The sequence below is a fragment of the Salvelinus alpinus genome, chromosome 23 (assembly GCF_045679555.1).
Source record: "Salvelinus alpinus chromosome 23, SLU_Salpinus.1, whole genome shotgun sequence".
Taxonomy (NCBI): domain Eukaryota; kingdom Metazoa; phylum Chordata; class Actinopteri; order Salmoniformes; family Salmonidae; genus Salvelinus; species Salvelinus alpinus.
Genome location: NC_092108.1, coordinates 49,453,962 through 49,474,359, shown reverse-complemented (window position 1 = coordinate 49,474,359; position 20,398 = coordinate 49,453,962). Strand labels below are relative to the sequence as shown.

Here is a 20,398-nt window from a genome sequence, read left to right as displayed (position 1 = left end):
GGAGCACTGCCTCCGCTATTCCAGCACCATTTCAACTTAAACATTTAAATATCATCAAATCAACAAGGCATATATGCTTAGTTTAATACACTGAAAACAAACTTAAAGACACCAAAAACAATTTTTTCCAATCAATGTTGCTAAATAAGGTATTTATTTTTAAGGTATTTGGTGCTTGCCTACGGAGCTGTGAGGGGAACGGCACCTCCGTACCTTCAGGCTCTGATCAGGCCCTACACCCAAACAAGGGCACTGCGTTCATCCACCTCTGGCCTGCTCGCCTCCCTACCTCTGAGGAAGTACAGTTCCCGCTCAGCCCAGTCAAAACTGTTCGCTGCTCTGGCACCCCAATGGTGGAACAAACTCCCTCACGACGCCAGGTCAGCGGAGTCAATCACCACCTTCCGGAGACACCTGAAACCCCACCTCTTTAAGGAATACCTAGGATAGGATTAAGTAATCCTTCTAACCCCCCCCCCCCCCCTTAAAAGAGTTAGATGCACTATTGTAAAGTGGTTGTTCCACTGGATATCATAAGGTGAATGCACCAATTTGTAAGTCGCTCTGGATAAGAGCGTCTGCTAAATGACTTAAATGTAAATGTAATGTCGCTAGGTTCGGAACTTTTGTGAAATAGCACAGTTACAAATAGAACTGGATGGACATCAGAAATAGAGGAAGGACTAAGAACAAACAAGAGAGAACTATTGTAAAGTAGACTGTGTCTGTAAAATGTGTATAAGATGTATAAATTGAAGGTAAAAGCAGAAGTGTTTATTAGTTTACTCCAATTGGGGGATCGGTGGTAGGGTTTGCAGGGAATAATAATAAAGGTATATTCTTTAAAAAAGTATGTATGTCTATATACAGTGGGGAGAACAAGTATTTGATACACTACCGATTTTGCACGGTTTTCCTACTTACAAAGCATGTAGAGGTCTGTAATTTTTATCATAGGTACACTTCAACTGTGAGAGACAAAAATCCAGAAAATCACATTGTATGATTTTTAAGTAATTAATTTGCATTTTATTGCATGACATAAGTATTTGATAACCTACCAACCAGTAAGAATTCCGGCTCTCACAGACCTGTTAGTTTTTCTTTAAGAAGCCCTCCTGTTCTCCACTCATTACCTGTATTAACTGCACCTGTTTGAACTCGTTACCTGTATAAAAGACAACTGTCCACACACTCAATCAAACAGACTCCAACCTCTCCACAATGGCCAAGACCAGAGAGCTGTGTAAGGGCATCAGGGATAAAATTGTAGACCTGCACAAGGCTGGGATGGGCTACAGGACAATAGGCAAGCAGCTTGGTGAGAAGGCAACAACTGTTGGCGCAATTATTAGAAAATGGAAGAAGTTCAAGATGACGGTCAATCACCCTCGGTCTGGGGCTCCATGCAAGATCTCACCTCGTGGGGCATCAATGATCATGAGGAAGGTGAGGGATCAGCCCAGAACTACACGGCAGGACCTGGTCAATGACCTGAAGAGAGCTGGGACCTCAGTCTCAAAGAAAACCATTAGTAACACACTACGCCGTCATGGATTAAAATCCTGCAGCGCACGCAAGGTCCCCCTGCTCAAGCCAGCGCATGTCCAGGCCCGTCTGAAGTTTGCCATTGACCATGTGGATGATCCAGAGGAGGAATGGGAGAAGGTCATGTGGTCTGATGAGACAAAAATAGAGCTTTTTGGTCTAAACTCCACTCGCCGTGTTTGGAGGAAGAAGAAGGATGAGTACAACCCCAAGAACACCATCCCAACCGTGAAGCATGGAGGTGGAAACATCATTCTTTGGGGATGCTTTTCTGCAAAAGGGACAGGATGACTGCACCGTATTGAGGGGAGGATGGATGGGGCCATGTATCGCGAGATTTTGACCAACAACCTCCTTCCCTCAATAAGAGCATTGAAGATGGGTCGTGGCTGGGTCTTCCGGCATGACAATGACCCGAAACTTACAGCCAGGGCAACTAAGGAGTGGCTCCGTAAGAAGCATCTCAAGGTCCTAGAGTGGCCTAGCCAGTCTCCAGACCTGAACCCAATAGAAAATCTTTGGAGGGAGCTGAAAGTCCGTATTGCCCAGCGACAGCCCCGAAACCTGAAGGATCTGGAGAAGGTCTGTATGGAGGAGTGGGCCAAAATCCCTGCTGCAGTGTGTGCAAACCTGGTCAAGAACTACAGGAAACATATGATCTCTGTAATTGCAAACAAAGGTTTCTGTACCAAATATTAAGTTCTGCTTTTCTGATGTATCAAATACTTATGTCATGCAATAAAGTGCAAATTAATTACTTAAAAATCATACAATGTGATTTTCTGGATTTTTGTTTTAGATTCCGTCTCTCACAGTTGTTCCGTCTCTCACAGTTCTCCCCACTGTAGGTATGTGTATTGTTGTGACAATTTCCTGTATTACCAAATGATGAGAGAGCAAACCACACACCAGTCAGAGTTATACTTAAACTTCACCTTTAATAATAATTAAGATTTTGCAATAGCATTTGACTTTCAACATTTCAGTATCTCTAATGAAAAGTTGAGAGTGGTCAACATAATGGCAACTGAGATCTTTTATAGCAAAGATCCACCCCCTAGTCGACATGACAAACCACAGATAATAGGAACTGTTCACAAAGAAAGACTTTTACTTGAGAGAGGAGTATCCCATAGCCAGACAGCATTCGCTATAAATTATCGTTCAGTTTGGTCTCCTAAACGAGGTTCTAATCTCGTTCTTGGTACCAAAACATTACCTCGTCCAATGGCATATATCAATTGTCAATTCTAGATACTCTCATCTCAAATACACCCCCTCCTGGACAAGCTCAGGGAGGAAAGTGAGCCTCTAGGTCATATACTAGGTCAAGAGAAGGGCAACATCAGAGGGGACATACAATGGTTCCAGACACTGCCATACTCCTCCCCCCAATGGGAAAAGGAGGGAGTGACTGGCGTACAGACATTGTGGAGATAACTAACTGGTTCCCCATTAATCACGCCATCCCTTCACATGCTTTAGGAATAGTTACAGACACATTCCCATAAGAAGACAATGTTCCATTCTGTCCTCCTCCCCTTCTGATATTCTGCATAGCACCACATTGTTTAACAGATACATTCACATATGAAGACAAGCCTGACCTCTCCCCTCTCTGGGCCCCACGTGTCTGAGCCCTAGCTGAGAAGGGATAACTACAACTGCCAACCCTATAGTCCAAAGGGAAACATTCTAATGACAAGTATCTCACAAGCATATTATGAAAATAAAACATATTATCTATGTTTACCCAACTAATTCTGATTCATCCCCAACATTCCCCTCTCAAGGGACTCCGTCCCTTCTGAAGAATCAGAACAGTAGCATGGTACCTTACTAACAGTAGTTGCAGAGTATATGAAAAAATATATATATATACATAATCAAAATTTAAAGATAATAGGGAATCAAATCCCTTCAATGTCGAGTACCTTATTTCCATGTGAGCTTTCTCCCTTCAGAAACTGAGTTTACAACCTTTATACCACAAGACTTGCACATGTTTAATCACACAGAATAATACATTTGTTGAGTAAAATAAAAAATAACAGAACATATAAATGCTTCCTAAATTACAGGAGAACCAGTGTCTAAACACAGGCCTCATCACAACATATAGGACAGTCATCCCTCTAAGTCCTCATGCTCAAAATTGGGTTCCCCACTATCAGAGATATAGTCAGGAATAGGTCAGGGAAATCATTCATATACTGTGAACCCTCTCTATCTACACTGTCCAGTGAGAATATTTCACTGTGTTCACCTGATTGTCGTCCATCAATCTCAGATTCTTCAACTTAATTTGCAAGCAAGGGCATAGTAAGAACAACATCAACCACTTTATTAAACAATTTCTTCACACAAATTATAATTAGCAACAGAGCAATCAGTAATATTACACCATAGATGAACCAGTGGAAAATAGTCGCTCCCCAAGCACAAAACACTGACTGAACCCACCCTAACGGATTCCAGTCGATGTCAGGCTGGTGTTCCCTTTCGAGAACACCACTAAGCTCTTTCAAATGTTCCACTACAATAGTAAAATTGTCATCTCCCTGGGGTATGAATGTACAACAGTGATCTCCTATCATTTGACACACCCCTCCTTCACGTGCTAGCAACATGTCAAGTGCCATCCTATTTTGTGTTGCCATGAGTCGAGTGGCTTGCAACTCTGGTCTTATCATAGAAAACCCTGCAGTGGTCAAATTTACCAGGGATTCCAAATGATATCCTAGCCTATCCAACTCATGTGCATTCTCCGATGCCCCATACCAAGGGATTAAACCGCGCCAGAACTTTTCCAATTTCGAGGATCGTCGCGAGTCACTGGGGACATAATTGGATTGCGAGATGTCCCTCTTAATTAGTCTTAACCTACTTGGAATTGAGGAATTAGTCTTATGCATTACCACAAGGGATATGTTTAGTTTACCAAAAATACAGCACCCTGTCCAATTTGTGGGTAGGTAGAGATAGGCTTTATCACCACAAATCCAATAATGATCAGTAAATGTTGCCGAGCCAAATTGATGAGGAGAACGATCGTCAGTTTCCGCATCAATAATGGTGTGCCCCATCCTCAGTCTAATGGGGTATCCAGAGCTGCATGTTCCCTTCTTCCAGCTACATCCTATTGGGAAAACACTATAATTGACACATGTTGACATTCCCAGATAGGATTCATTAAATTGTGGTATGGAAATATTGCTTGGATTGTGACAATGACAGGTCCTAAATGGGGTTCGCTGGGGTTGGACTTGAATAGGTTCTGGTACACGGGATCTAGGTTCTAAGATGATTCTACTGCACCAATGTGAACAATCAAATCCCCCTCGTAAATCTTTTGTTGGTGACAAATTACCATTAATGCATTTATCCCTCAGTGTTCTACTTAGTGAGGGTTGACCCCCTGTGTTCTCATTGGACAAGAGCACTTCTAGTGCACATAGAGTGTCATTTATGCTGACCTCTACTGAATACTGTAAGAATGGGGAGATCGCTGAATGTGGAAACAAGCTACATACATAACAGGAGGTATTTCCTAACATCAGTTCAGTCTTTACTGTATAGTTAACCTCTTGGCGCTAGGTTTTTTTTTTTTTTAAATAACGTTCCCAAGGTAAACGGACTATTTCTCGGGTCCAGATCGTAGAATATGCATATAATTTACAGATTAGGATAGAAAACACTCCAAAGTTTCCAAAACTGTCAAAATATTGTCTGTCAGTATAACAAAACTGATTCTGCAGGCGAAAACCTGAGGAAATCTAACCCGGAAGTGTTTAAAAAAATAATAATCTGTTTCCTTGCCCGTCTTTCTTCTATTTAAAGGGGTATCAACCAGATTCAGTTTCCAATGGCTTCCTCAGGCTGTGACCAGGCTTTAGACTTAGTTTCAGGCTTTTATTTAGAAAAATGAGCGAGATTTTTCAAAAGTAGGCAGGTGTCCTTTGATTAGTTCCTGCGCGCAAGAGGGGAGCTCTCCATTTTCTTTCTCTCTTTTATTGAATAGGTTACGGTTCGGTTGAAATATTATCGATTATGTTTGTTAAAACCAACCTGAGGATTGATTATAAAAACCATTTGACATGTTTCTACAAACATTACTGATACTTTTTGGAATTTTCGTCGAACGGAACCAGGCTTTGGTTTTCTGAACATAACGCGCAACCCAAATGGCGTTTTTTTGTTATAAAAGTAATATTTATCGAACAAAAATAACATTTATTGTGTAACTGGGAGTCTCGTGAGTGCAAACATCAGAAGATTATCAAAGGTAAGCGATTAATTTTATTGCTTTTCTGACTTTCGTGACCATGCTAATTTGGGGCTAGCTGTTGTAGCATTGATTGATACACTCACAAAAGCTTGGATTGCTTTCGCTGCAAAGCATATTTTCAAAATCTGACACGATAGGTGGATTAACAACAAGCTAAGCTGTGTTTAGGTATATTTCACTTGTGATTGCATGATTATAAATATTTGTAGTAATATTTTGCGCCATGCAATTCAGCGGTGTTTAGGAAAATGATCCCGCTAAAGGGATCCGTAGCACAGAGAAGTTAAGCAGTGACCACCAAGTGTTTCCCTCGTGATTCCTACTGTGATGCTCATCCAGTGGATGCATCGACCTTCTTCTTCTTTCGATATGGGAGCGGCTATTGTTTGCTGGACTCCTGTCCTGAGCCTGCCGTTGGCTTGAGCTGGAGTGGCTGTTATTTAAGTCCCGCAGTGGGACTGAACGGTCATCAGTCAAGTCCGTACCATGTTGTCTTTCCAAGACCAGTTGTCCTTGAGTTACTGTCCATATGGCAACTGTAATGAGAAGGCTCAAGACAAGAGCAAGAAACATTATGCGTAGAGTCTGGGCCTGATCCTCCCATGGCCATCTAGGCGGTGACTTCCGGCGTCTCTGTTCCTCCATCCTCAGGGTCTGGTGGGCAGTATGGCACCTTCCTGCAGTGGCTGGCGTGGATCCAAGTAGACTTCTCAGCTACGCGAACAGCAGTGGGGGTAATCAGCATCACCTGGTACGGTCCAGTCCACCTCTGCTGGTTCCAATGCTTTCGTCTCAGGTCCTTCACCACCACCCAGTCACCTGGTTGCAGTTTGTGCAGGATCCCCACCAGAGGCTGGGGTAGAGCCGCTTTCACCCTGGGGAAAATAGCCTTCAGAACATTGTTTAGAGCAGTTCAATAACTTACCATGTCATCGTCACAGCCCATCAGTGTCAGCTTGTTCTGTGGGAAGGGAGAATTAATCATCCTCATTGGTCTACCTGTCAGAACCTCATGAGGAGCCAATCCAGTGGTTCTGTGGGGCCGCCCTCGCATGTACATCAGAGCCAGGGGCATCACAGTGACCCAGGAAACACTGTCTCTGCCATAAGCTTCACCATCTTAGATTTTAGGGTTTGATTAGCGCGTTCAACTAAACCGCCGGAATGCGGCCTATAACTACAATGGGTCCTGAGGTCTATCTGCAGACTCTCAGACAAGTTCTGTATCACCAGGTTTACAAAGTGGGAGCCATTGTCGCTGGTTAATTTAGATGGTAACCCCCACCTTGGGATGATCTCCCTAAGGAGATTCTTGGCTACTGCCATAGCAGTGGAAGGTCGACATGGGAAAGCCTCTACCCACTTGGAGAAGGCATCCACTATCACCAGACAATATTTGTAACCTTGACAAGTAGAGAGTTCAATAAAATCCATCATTATGTGTTCAAATGGTCCTTCAGTGGTTGGATGTTCCCATGTTGTTAGTCATACAAATCACACATTTTGCACAAAATTGTTCAGCAAACACAGAAAACCCAGGTGCAAACCAAAATGTATTTACAAAATCAACAACTCCCAGCCAGAGTTTCTGCACCTGGTCATATGTACATAGTCGTTTCCACTTCCTCAACTCAACAGGACCTACAGAGGATTGCAAGTCAGAGATATCAGTGGGAGAGAAGAGGTTATGATCAGGAAGTAAAACCATCTGTAACACAGGGGCCTCCAAGGAGACAGCTGCTGCCTTAGATGCCAAGTCAGCCATAGCATTACCTTTGGAGACAGGGTCGGAAGAGTTAGCATAAGCAAGGCACTTATAAAACAGCAATTTAAGAAGGGAGCAAAATAGCTTTTAGCAAGTTATCAACAAGTTTTGAATGAGAGATTGTCTTACCAGAAGAGGTCAGGAAGCCGTGCTGTTTCCACAGAGTACCAAAATCATGTGCCACACCAAAGGCATATCTGCTATCTGTATAGATAGTAGCAGACTGGCCTTTAGCTAATATGCAAGCTCTAGTGAGTGCAAAGAGTTCTGCTGCTTGAGCAGAAAGGTGGGAGGGTAATTTAGCACTTTCCAGTGTGGTTGAGGCAGTAGTAACCGCATACGCAACCAATGGTTCTCCTTTCTCAGAACGCTGAGCAGAGCCATCTACAAACAGTTCCAAATGTGCATTTTGCAAAGGGACATCAGTTAAATCCGACCTTGGTTTAGAGACAAGCTCCACCAGGGCAGCACAGTCGTGCGGCTCTCCATCGTCCCCGGTGGGCAACAAAGTAGCAGGATTGAACACAGTGCACCTCTTCAGGGTCACATGACACATTGTCAGAAGAACATTCTGATAATGGAGCAGTCGAGCTGGTGTTAGATGGGCCGTCTTTGCCTGTGGAATAAGAGCATGTACAGCATGAGGAACGTGTACAGTGAGTTCACACATGGCAACAATGTCTGCACAAGCCAACACAGCTTCAAAAGCAGCAGCCACAGCTCTCAAACAACACACCAGACCTCTGGCCACACTGTCCAGCTGTTTGGAATAATACCCAACCGGGCGCTGCTTTCCTCCATGTTCCTGTGTTAAAACAGATGACATAAAACCATTTTTCTCACAAACAAAAAGGTTAAAAGGTTTAGAATGGTCAGGGAGTCCCAAACAGGGAGAAGTAGTCATGAGTTGTTTCAGTCTGGTCAGAGCAGTCAGTCCCTCTGGTGTCCACTTAACTTTGTCAATCATAGCCATTTTGTGGCCATAAATAAGGTCAGCAAGCGGCTGCACCACCTCAGCATAGTCAGGTAACCACGCCCTACAATACCCTGCCTTACCAGTCAATGACATCATGTGTCGTTTAGTAACCGGCTGTGGGACGGAGAGAATAGCCTGTATCCTCTCTTTACCCAGCTGCCTGCCATTGGGAGAGATGTCATGACCCAAATACCTCACTGTCTGTGAAACCAACTGTAACTTCTTCTTAGAAACGTTGTGGCCATTCTCAGCGGGAAATATCAACAGAGCCCGAGTATCAGTTTCACACGTTTCCATTGAGCTGGAGCACAACAACAAATCATCCACATACTGAATCAGAGTGCTGCCCTCAGGGGGTATAAAACCCTCCAGATGTGGTGCTAAAGCCGCTGAAAAAAATAACGGAGGATTCCACGTAACCCATTGGAGCCACAGTCCACGTAAATCTCTTTCCTAAAAACGTGAAAGCAAACCAGAACTGAGATTCTGGTGCCACTGGAATACTGAAAAATGCATTCGTCAAATCAATCACAGAGAACCACTCTGCTGTGGGTGGTACCGCCCCCAACACTGTAGTAACATTAGGAACCACCGGGGCACGGGCAAAAACTGCATCGTTCACAGGCCTTAAGTCCTGGACCAATCTCCAATCACCTGAAGGTTTTCTAACAGGCAAGATAGGGGTGTTACAGGGTGGTTCTGGACAGGGAATTAAAGCACCATTAGCTAACAGGGAAGCATGAACAGGAGTAATACCTGCTATTGCCTCCCTACTGAGTGGATACTGTGCTCTAGATGGGCGCCTGGTATCTTTAGGAGTGACCACCATTGGCTCAGCTCCCTTTATTCTCCCAAAATCATACTTGTCCCTTGCCCATAGGCGTTCAGGGACCCCTCTCAGGAGGGTTGAGTCTTCACTCAACAACATGATATTGGTAGAAAAAGAAACCTGATCAACACCATGCACACCCCTCTCAGTTGGAATTTCCCAACTGAGCGGGTAACAACTTGTCAGTGTGCTGGGTGAATAAGTTGACCCATCAGGGCGCATCTCCCAGTCTGTAGCATCAACCAAGCATTTCATCCAAATTCCAGTATCCACCCATTCTACTCTGTCTGATTTTGCCAGTGACACATGTGGTGCGCTATCCTCAAACAGGTAGAGCTCTTTCTGTGCAGGGGTTAGATTAACCCCCAAAGCACAGAAATCACTGCTACAGTATAAACCCTCACACTGCACTGACTCATCCTGTAATGTAGCACACAGCCATTGTTTCTCATAATGGAGATCTCTTGTCAATGGTGAAAAATGTGAGGTGCAATGTAAGCCTGCTTCAGACATGAAACTGCCCTCGTGGCCCCAATGGGTTTTGGTCATTGAGAAAACACAAGCAATATTGGGCACCTCATCATCAACATCCCATGCATAATACCAGTCACAAAACTCAGACATTAACATCAATTGCTCCCCCCCTTCCTCCACTTCCTCATGAATAACAGTTAAACCGGTTCGGCCACATGTTATGCTGATGCCAAGTTTACACAGGAGGTCCCTGCCCATCAGATTGACAGGACAGTGGTCAGAGTAGAGAAATTGATGTTGACTCTTCTCCTCACAAAAGGAGACAGGCATAGTTATCTGCTCTCTGAGTGGGAGGCCTAAAGCCCCTACAGTTTTGACTATTTCATTAGACATGGGAGGTGTTTTCATAGCCTTGCAGTTAATCACAGACATAGCAGCCCCAGTATCAACAAGAAATATTAGTGACTCACCATTGACGCAAGCCTCCACGGTTGGCTCTACTCTCGGAAGGGTGTGACACTTTAAAAACAAATGCTCTTGTTGCTCTGAGGATTTTAGCACAACTGTCCCTGTCTCCTCATCATGTCAATACACCTCCTCCTGTCCCTGTCCTGGATTGTACAGGGTCGTCTGTGCCGGCGACCCCGTCTGCCAGGCTCCAGGTTGTCCTCTGCCTGGAGGGACTCCTTGTGGGCCCCACTGTTGCTGTTGCTGGACCCCGTGAGGTGGCCCGACCTGCCATTGGTTGGGAGGTGGCTGCCACGGCTGTTGTTGGAATGGGGCTGTCCATGCATGTGCTCCTTTTCCTCCTCTTCTTGCCCCCTCCCTTTGGGCCCCTCTTCTCGGTCCGCCCCTGCCTTTGTTCCTCTGTGAATTCGTTGGCTCGGAGCAGTCAGCAGTAAAATGACCCGGCTTCCTACAGTTGTAACACTTGCGCACTCCACCCCCTTGTTCTGTCCCTGCTGGGGCTGCTCCCTGGTAAAATGTAATCTGGGCAGCCTGTAGTTTCTGTGTCTTCACTTTTTCTTCCTTTATTTTTTCTTTGTTGTCTCTCAGCATGCTTGCAGTGCTGTACCACCGTTGCTAATGGCTCAGTCTCCCAACTGATGCAGGTAGTCCTCACAGCTTTCTCCAGGCCCGGTGTCAGACCCCTCACCAGGACGTCTTTCAGCAGATCCCCATATGCATGTTTGTTTGGTCTGATACCACTGTGTAGCCTGAAACAGGTCTCAAGTCTCTTTCTGAAAGCCTCCAGGCCCTCATCTTTCTTCATAGTGCATTCTCTGACGGCAGTCCAGTCGGTCTTAGTTGGATACATCTCCACAATCCTGGCCTGCAACGCCGTTATCTGGTCCTGATATGCACCATTCACAGTCCACAGGTAGTTGCAATCAAACTGTCCCTGTACATCCGCCCACCTGAGTCCCAGTTTCTTTTTACAGATATGGGCTATCGCAGCAGCAGATGGTTTGTACTGACCCACCAATACCCTAATTTCTGCTGAATATTTCACAGCGTCCTTACTTGGGTCTGGTAGGTCTTCTACAATGTCTTTGATTTCATCATGTCTCCACGTCCTCTGGACATACACAATGGGGTTCCATGCTGCGGCGGCAGCAGCATTAGCATCATCAGGTCGAGGCTAAGGGTTGGGACAGGCCATCAGAGGGTATTGTCGATACATGTCTGATGCTGGGTCGTATGGGGAGGGGGTAGAGACACGCCTCTCCGTCCTGGCCCGTAGATGGTCCTTCAACGGGGGAGTCAGCTGGGATGCCCCTCCGTCCTCACTTTCCTCACTGGAGCTAAGTGGAGGAGCCTTGAGAAAAGGATTGTTGATCTTTTTACCCTTCTGGCGTGCTCCCCCCACTGCGCCTCCGGAGTCACTCCAGACCCTTTCAGGACTTCAGCCAGGCTCCGTGCCAGACGATCAATCACCGTGGTGTTGGGAGAGACAGGGGGTGGGGCTGCAGGTTGTAGTGGTCTTGCATCCAGCGGATCAGCAGGAGGCGGCTGAGGAGGAGGGAGGTCCGGCAACACTGGGTAGAGAGTTTGAGGAGTACAGTAGGGAGTGGGACAGTCTCTGTCATCATCATCCTTCCTATTCCTTCTCACTGTTTCATCTTTCCCCTTCTTTTCTCCTTCCTCAGTCTGAACTACCATATTCTGACAGGGTTTTCCCCAAAATGGGTCCTGTCTCTTCTTTCGTTTGTCAGCTTCCCTTTCCTGAATTTCACCCAGTAAATTTGATCATTTTCCCCTAGTTTACCTTCCTTCTCTACCAATCTCTGTCTTATCTCGTCTAACAGCGTCACACTTAGTGTCCCTGTCAAAGGAAAACCACTCTCTCTATGCCATAGAAGTACCTGTTCCAGAATATCCCTACCCCATTTATCTACTGTTACGGATACAAATATTCTGTGTGTATCCTGTGTGTTTCTTTTCTCTCCTTCTCCCCTACTCACAGGTGACAATCATCATTCCCCAATCAGTCATCAATTAGTCGCTAATCAGAAGACACCTGCTCCTTTTCCCTTACCCAATCACAGTTCCTTTCCCTTGGTTTAAAAACCCTGTCAGTTGTTTTCTCTGTAGCTCAATCTCTCTGTCAATGCCTTCTGTCTGTAGATCTCTTGTTTGTTTTGCATCTACATGTCACTTTGTCCCCACCTGTGAGTATTGTTTTGGTTATGGTGATTGAGTGTTTGTGTGTTTGTTTAATGGTGGGAAAAGGGGGTAACCAGATAAGTCGCCCATGGGCATACATTACCCGTAGGTAAACGTTGTTAAAAACACTAGTTAGAACTGGGCGGACCACCCCCTGTATTTATTGGTTAGTTAGTTAGTTGTTGTTGAAATAGGCTAGTCTAGCTTAGGGGTGTTTTTGGATTATTATTGTTTCATTCCTTGGGTCCAGCTCAGCCCCTTTTCCTGCCCCCCCCCCCCCCCCCCCCCTTACCGTGTGTTTATAAATAAACCTTGAGTGTTTGACGGTAGATTTAAGTTGTCGTGGTTATTTGTTCTCACTGTTACGTTTTCGCTATTATAATTTGCGTGAGTTGTGTTACGGGTCCCATTACCATCCCCCCCAGATTGTCGGGCCAAAGGGATTCGTAACATCTACCATAACCTTCAAGGCTCCAGTATGAGGGTTCGGAATGCCTGGTTCTTTGCACCCGCACGCACCCATGGCTCCTTAGTCACACACACACACACAAACACAAAATCTCACTCACACACACACACACAGACACACACACAGGGAGAGAAAAACAGTTATAACATAAATTCCTTAAGTACTCACACAGAACTTTAATGATCACCCACACAGGATTGGTCAGATGTCCACACAGAACATCAGAACATAATTGAAAGGTTACCCACACAGTCAACCTACCGCGCCCACACAGAATGCTTCTTACAAAACAAAACACTCCCACAGAGTAACCCAGGGCATACCTGGCTAGCACATTTAAAATAATTGGAAATCACCACCTCTGAGGGTCACTTAGACAGTCACACAGACACCTTCAGAATGAGGTCCTTCTTCCAATAGGGCTTCACAAAAAAGAAACTTGAGGAGGCGGGTGAAGTAGAGAGCCGACTGTACCCCTGACGCAAGGATTCAGAGACATATGTCTCCATAGCCACCGTCTCCGCTAGCGACAGGGGATACACGTGACTCCTGGGAAGCGCAGCGTCTGCCAGGAGATTTATCGCACAATCCCCCCGTCGATGAGGTAGTAATTGAGTCGCCTTCTTACAGAAGGCGAGAGCCAAATCGGCGTATTCTGGGGGGATGCGCACGGTGGAGACCTTGTCTGGACTTTCCACCGTGGTAGCACCAACGGCAACCTCTACACACCTGCCCGAGCACTCTTGCGACCACCCTGTGAGAGCCCTCTGTTGCCAGGAAATGGTAGGGTTATGATGAGCCAGCCAGGGAAGGCTTAGTACCACAGGAAATGCAGGAGAGTCAATGAGGAAGAGGCTGATTCTCTCCTCGTGATCCCCCTGCGTCACCATGGCCAAGGAGATGGTGGCCTCCCTAATTAGCCCGGACCCTAATGGTCGACTATCCAGAGCGTGTTCCGGGAAAGGTCTAACTACATGAAAAATGGGAATCCCTAAACTAAGTGCTAACGCTCTGTCAATAAAATTTCCAGCTGCGCCTGAATCGATGAGCGCCTTATGCTGGGAATGTGGGGAAACTCAGGGAAACAAACAGGTACAAACATTTGGTCAACAGAGGACTCAAATCAAATCAAATCAAATCAAATTTTATTAGTCACATACACATGGTTAGCAGATGTTAATGCGAGTGTAGCGAAATGCTTGTGCTTCTAGTTCCGACAATGCAGTAATAACAACAAGTAATCTAACCTAACAATTCCACAACTACTACCTTATACACACAAGTGTAAAGGGATAAAGAATATGTACATAAAGATATATGAATGAGTGATGGTACAGAACGGCATAGGCAAGATGCAGTAGATGGTATAGAGTACGGTATATACATATGAGATGAGTACTGTAGGGTATGTAAACATAAAGTGGCATAGTTTAAAGTGGCTAGTGGTACATGTATTACATAAAGATGGCAAGATGCAGTAGATGATATAGAGTACAGTATATACATATACATATGAGATGGGTAATGTAGGGTATGTAAACATTATATTAAGTGGCATTGTTTAAAGTGGCTAGTGGTACATTTTTACATAATTTCCATCAATTCCCATTTTTAAAGTGGCTGGAGTTGAGTCAGTATGTTGGCAGCGGCCGCTAAATGTTAGTGGTGGCTGTTTAACAGTCTGATGGCCTTGAGATAGAAGCTGTTTTTCAGTCTCTCGGTCCCTGCTTTGATGCACCTGTACTGACCTCGCCTTCTGGATGATAGCGGGGTGAACAGGCAGTGGCTTGGGTGGTTGTTGTCCTTGATGATCTTTATGGCCTTCCTGTGACATCGGGTGGTGTAGGTGTCCTGGAGGGCAGGTAGTTTGCCCCCGGTGATGCGTTCTGCAGACCTCACTACCCTCTGGAGAGCCTTACGGTTGTGGGCGGAGCAGTTGCCGTACCAGGCGGTGATACAGCCCGACAGGATGCTCTCGATTGTGCATCTGTAGAAGTTTGTGAGTGCTTTTGGTGACAAGCCGAATTTCTTCAGCCTCCTGAGGTTGAAGAGGCGCTGCTGCGCCTTCTTCACAACGCTGTCTGTGTGGGTGGACCAATTCAGTTTGTCCGTGATGTGTACACCGAGGAACTTAAAACTTTCCACCTTCTCCACTACTGACCCGTCGATGTGGATAGGGGGGTGCTCCCTCTGCTGTTTCCTGAAGTCCACAATCATCTCCTTTGTTTTGTTGACGTTGAGTGTGAGGTTATTTTCCTGACACCACACTCCGAGGGCCCTCACCTCCTCCCTGTAGGCCGTCTCGTCGTTGTTGGTAATCAAGCCTACCACTGTAGTGTCATCCACAAACTTGATGATTGAGTTGGAGGCGTGCATGGCCACGCAGTCGTGGGTGAACAGGGAGTACAGGAGAGGGCTCAGAACGCACCCTTGTGGGGCCCCAGTGTTGAGGATCAGCGGGGTGGAGATGTTGTTACCTACCCTCACCACCTGGGGGCGGCCCGTCAGGAAGTCCAGGACCCAGTTGCACAGGGCGGGGTCGAGACCCAGGGTCTCGAGCTTGATGACGAGTTTGGAGGGTACTATGGTGTTAAATGCTGAGCTGTAGTCGATGAACAGCATTCTCACATAGGTATTCCTCTTGTCCAGATGGGTTAGGGCAGTGTGCAGTGTGGTTGCGATTGTGTCGTCTGTGGACCTATTGGGTCGGTAAGCAAATTGGAGTGGGTCTAGGGTGTCCGGTAGGGTGGAGGTGATATGGTCCTTGACTAGTCTCTCAAAGCACTTCATGATGAAGGAAGTGAGTGCTACGGGGCGGTAGTCGTTTAGCTCAGTTACCTTAGCTTTCTTGGGAACAGGAACAATGGTGGCCCTCTTGAAGCATGTGGGAACAGCAGACTGGGATAAGGATTGATTGAATATGTCCGTAAACACACCAGCCAGCTGGTCTGCGCATGCTCTGAGGACGCGGCTGGGAATGCCGTCTGGGCCTGCAGCCTTGCGAGGGTTAACACGTTTAAATGTTTTACTCACCTCGGCTGCAGTGAAGGAGAGCCCGCAGGTTTTGGTAGCGGGCCGTGTCAGTGGCACTGTATTGTCCTCAAAGCGGGCAAAAAAGTTATTTAGCCTGTCTGGGAGCAAGACATCCTGGTCCGCGACGGGGCTGGTTTTCTTTTTGTAATCCGTGATAGACTGTAGACCCTGCCACATACCTCTTGTGTCTGAGCTGTTGAATTGCGACTCTATTTTGTCTCTGTACTGGGACTTAGCCTGTTTGATAGCCTTGCGGAGAGAATAGCTACACTGTTTGTATTCGGTCATGTTTCCGGTCACCTTGCCCTGGTTAAAAGCAGTGGTTCGCGCTTTCAGTTTCACGCGAATGCTGCCGTCAATCCACGGTTTCTGGTTTGGGAATGTTTTAATCGTTGCTGTGGGTACGACATCGTCAATGCACTTCCTAATGAACTCGCTCACCGAATCAGCATATTCTTCAATGTTGTTGTTGGACGCAATGCGGAACATATTCCAATCCGCGTGATCGAAGCAGTCTTGAAGCGTGGAATCAGATTGGTCGGACCAGCGTTGAACAGACCTGAGCGCGGGAGCTTGCTGTTTTAGTTTCTGTTTGTAGGCTGGAAGCAACAAAATGGAGTCGTGGTCAGCTTTTCCGAAAGGAGGGCGGGGGAGGGCCTTATATGCGTCGCGGAAGTTAGTATAACAATGATCCAAGGTTTTACCAGCCCTGGTAGCACAATCGATATGCTGATAGAATTTAGGGAGTTTTGTTTTCAGATTAGCCTTGTTAAAATCCCCAGCTACGATGAATGCAGCCTCAGGGTGTGTGGTTTCCAGTTTACAAAGAGTCAGATAAAGTTCGTTCAGGGCCATCGATGTGTCTGCTTGGGGGGGAATATATACGGCTGTGATTATGATCGAAGAGAATTCCCTTGGTAGATAATGCGGTCGACATTTGATTGTGAGGAGTTCTAGATCAGGTGAACAGAATGACTTGAGTTCCTGTGTGTTGTTATGATGATCACACCACGTCTCGTTAATCATAAGGCATACCCCCCCGCCCCTCTTCTTACCAGAAAGATGTTTGTTTCTGTCGGCGCGATGCATGAAGAAACCAGCTGGCTGCACCGACTCCGTTAGCGTCTCTTGAGTTAGCCATGTTTCCGTGAAGCAGAGCACGTTGCAATCCCTGATGTCTCTCTGGAATGTTACCCGTGCTCGGATTTCATCAACCTTATTGTCAAGAGACTGGACATTGGCGAGTAGTATGCTAGGGAGTGGAGCGCGATGTGCCCGTCTCCGAAGCCTGACCAGGAGACCGCTACGTTTGCCCCTTTTACGGCGTCGCGTAGGGTCGCCGGCTGGGATCAGATCCATTGTATTGGGTGGAAGGCAAAACACTGGATCCGTTTCGGGAAAGTCATATTCCTGGTAGGAACGATGGTGAGTTGACGTTAATCGTATATTCAGTAGTTCCTCCCGACTGTATGTAATGAAACCTAAGATCACCTGGGGTACCGATGTAAGAAATAACACATAAAAAAACAAAATACTGCATATTTTCCAAGGAACGCGAAGCGAGGCGGCCATCTCGGTCGGCGCCGGAAGTACTCTGGATGAGTGTGGTGCAAACTCACCTGAGGTGACGCCAGAGTGCCCTGTCTGTTACCTCGACTCCCAGAGGAACCGACACGGCACCGACTGGCAGTGTGTCTTCTGCGGCCACAGATAATGCACGTGATGGCTCCACCTCCAGTCTTCCTACACGCAGCCCCTCCCAACTCCATGGGCACCTGAGCGTTGGTGCTGGAAGATGGCACCGACAGAGCCCCCTCTGGACGTCCGCGGTTGACCAGCAGGTTATCCAACCGGATGGACAAATCTACCAGTTTGTCGAAAGAGATGGTGGCATCCCTGCAGACTCCTCGCCCCCTGCCTCAAATGGAAGAGCTGTTCTCCCGCTGCTTTCCCTTCGGGCAGATGGTCGAAAACGGCCCGGAAGCGACAGGTGAACTCCTCGAAGTGGTCTGGCACCGCGTCATCTTCTCCCCATACGGCGTTTGCCCACTCCAGAGCTCTCCCTGAGAGGCATGAGACGAGGGCTGACACTCTCTCCCTTTCCGAGTTAGCTGGGTGCACAGTGGCCAGGTAAAGTTCCAGTTGTAATAAGAATCCCTGGCACTGTGTGGCTGTCCCATCAACTATGACGTTAGCTAATATGGTGACAACGATGTAGGCTGTGTGTAGTGGTTAGCGGTTATGGTATGAAGGTTAAGCTTGGAACATTTTTTTTATCTGGTCACAGACAGCAGTTGTATTTTACACTGAAGTCCACAAGCGAAGGGAAAAGGTGAGAGGAGTTAAGCGCGTAGATGCGAGAAGGAATTATACAATGAGAAAAAGTGATAATGCTGTTTGTATGTGGCTGCTCTGAAAGTGAAATGTGTTTGCGGTAATCAGGGGTGTAGTCATTCCGCCGATTCTGTTGAAAAACATTTATTTAACGGAAGTGAAAGAAACAGAGATCAACACACCTGAATTTGTCCAATAGAAACTCTCTCGTTTGCAACTGTTAGACTAATGATTACACCGTAGATCAGCTAGATGCAGGAAAGAGTGTGCAAGGAGGTATTGAATGTGTCCCAGTCGGTCACCTTGACTACAAAAAATGTTCTCTCGACCTAAGTTGTAAACTTTCAGTCATACAATGGAGGCTCCTCAGAGAAGGAAGGGGAGGACCATCCTCCTCAGTGAATTTCATAGAAATAAAAATTGTATAACATTTAAAAAGTTTTTAGATAAAACTATACTAAATATAATCATGTCACCAAATAATTGATTAAAACACACTATTTTGCAAAGAAGTTCTACAATAGCCTCAACAGCACTCTGTAGGGTAACATCCTTGTGTAGCCGGAGGACAGCTAGCTTCCGTCCTCCTCTGGGTACTTTGACTTCAATACAAAACCTAGGAGGCTCATGGTTCACACCCCGTTCCATAGACTTACACAGTAATTATGACAACTTCCGGAGGACGTCCTCCAACCTATCAGAGCTCTTGCAGCATGAACTGACATGTTGTCCACCCAATCAAAAGATCAGAGAATGAATCTAGTACTGAAAGCATAAGCTACAGCTAGCTAGCACTGCAGTGCATAAAATGTGAGTAGTTGATTGAAAGAGAGAGACACAACAGTTTAACAATTTTGAATAAATTCATTTCTTCCAAAATGAAGAAGCAAGAGAGAAATAGAGAGAGATTGTTTTTTTTCAGTTTCACTTACTTAGCTAGCAAATGCAGGTAGCTAGTATAGCCTACTGAAACACCCTGCTCAAACAGAGGGATGCTATGTTAGCTAAGTTAGCTGGCTATGACTATCCAACACAACACTGGAACTTTTCCAAGTCAAGATAAGCTTTTGGTTTTGCAAATGTATTGCTACCGGGGCCCGCCAGTGTACCTGCTTACTGACTGTATACTGTAACGTTACTGCATGATTGTAGCGGGTTTTCTAACGCGTTAGTCCTATTAGCTATGCTGACTATGATGTTACTTTAGCTAATATGGTGACAACGATGTAGGCTGTGCGTAGAGATTTGGCTTGGAAAGGTTTTTTCGCCTGGTCACATACAGCTGATGTGTTGTGCATTGAAGTCCACAAGCGAAGGGAAGAGGTGAGAGGAGGAGAGCGCATAGATGCAAGAAGGAATACAATGTGGCTGCAATGAAAGTGAACTGTGTTTACACGTGATCTGGGGTGTATTCATTCCATTGATTCTGTTGAAAGACATTTCTTAAACGGAACAAAACAAGGATAAACATACATGAATTTGTCCAATAGAAACTGTCGTTTGCAACTATTGAACTAATGATTACACCCTATATCAGCTAGATGCAGGCAAGAGTGTGCAAGCTTGTATAGAATATGAATGACAGTCATCCAATGTGCTGAAATAGACATAAGGCAATGCTCATGATTTTTTTTGTTGTCCTCTCTGATCTTACCGCCACTGCATTCATAGACTAGGTTGTAGCAACCTCATGATGAGTATTGGGGAAATTTGAGTAACGTAGTAGCCTAAACCTGTCGATGTTACATTGAGCTTGGTGAATGGAATATGAATGATAGTAATCCAATATGCTGTAATAGAAATAAGGCTATGCTCCTAAATAAAAAAATCTACCTCCCTCATCTTAATATTGCAGTGGGCTAAATCAGGGTCACACAGAGTGTTTCTTGGTAGTCTTAAACAAATCTACTTTGAAACAAAAGTATACACCCCACACACATGGTTGTGGCCTTAAAAAAAAAAAAGTCCCCTGTACCATGTCAGATATAGAGTTGAAATGTATTACATTTTGAGTT

At 45.8% G+C, this 20,398-nt stretch overlaps 1 pseudogene; it reads right to left on the bottom strand.

The window, feature by feature from the left end:
- Positions 1–505: 505 nt before the first annotated feature.
- LOC139551201 (uncharacterized) lies at positions 506–12,806 on the bottom strand (annotated as a pseudogene).
- Positions 12,807–20,398: the final 7,592 nt, after the last annotated feature.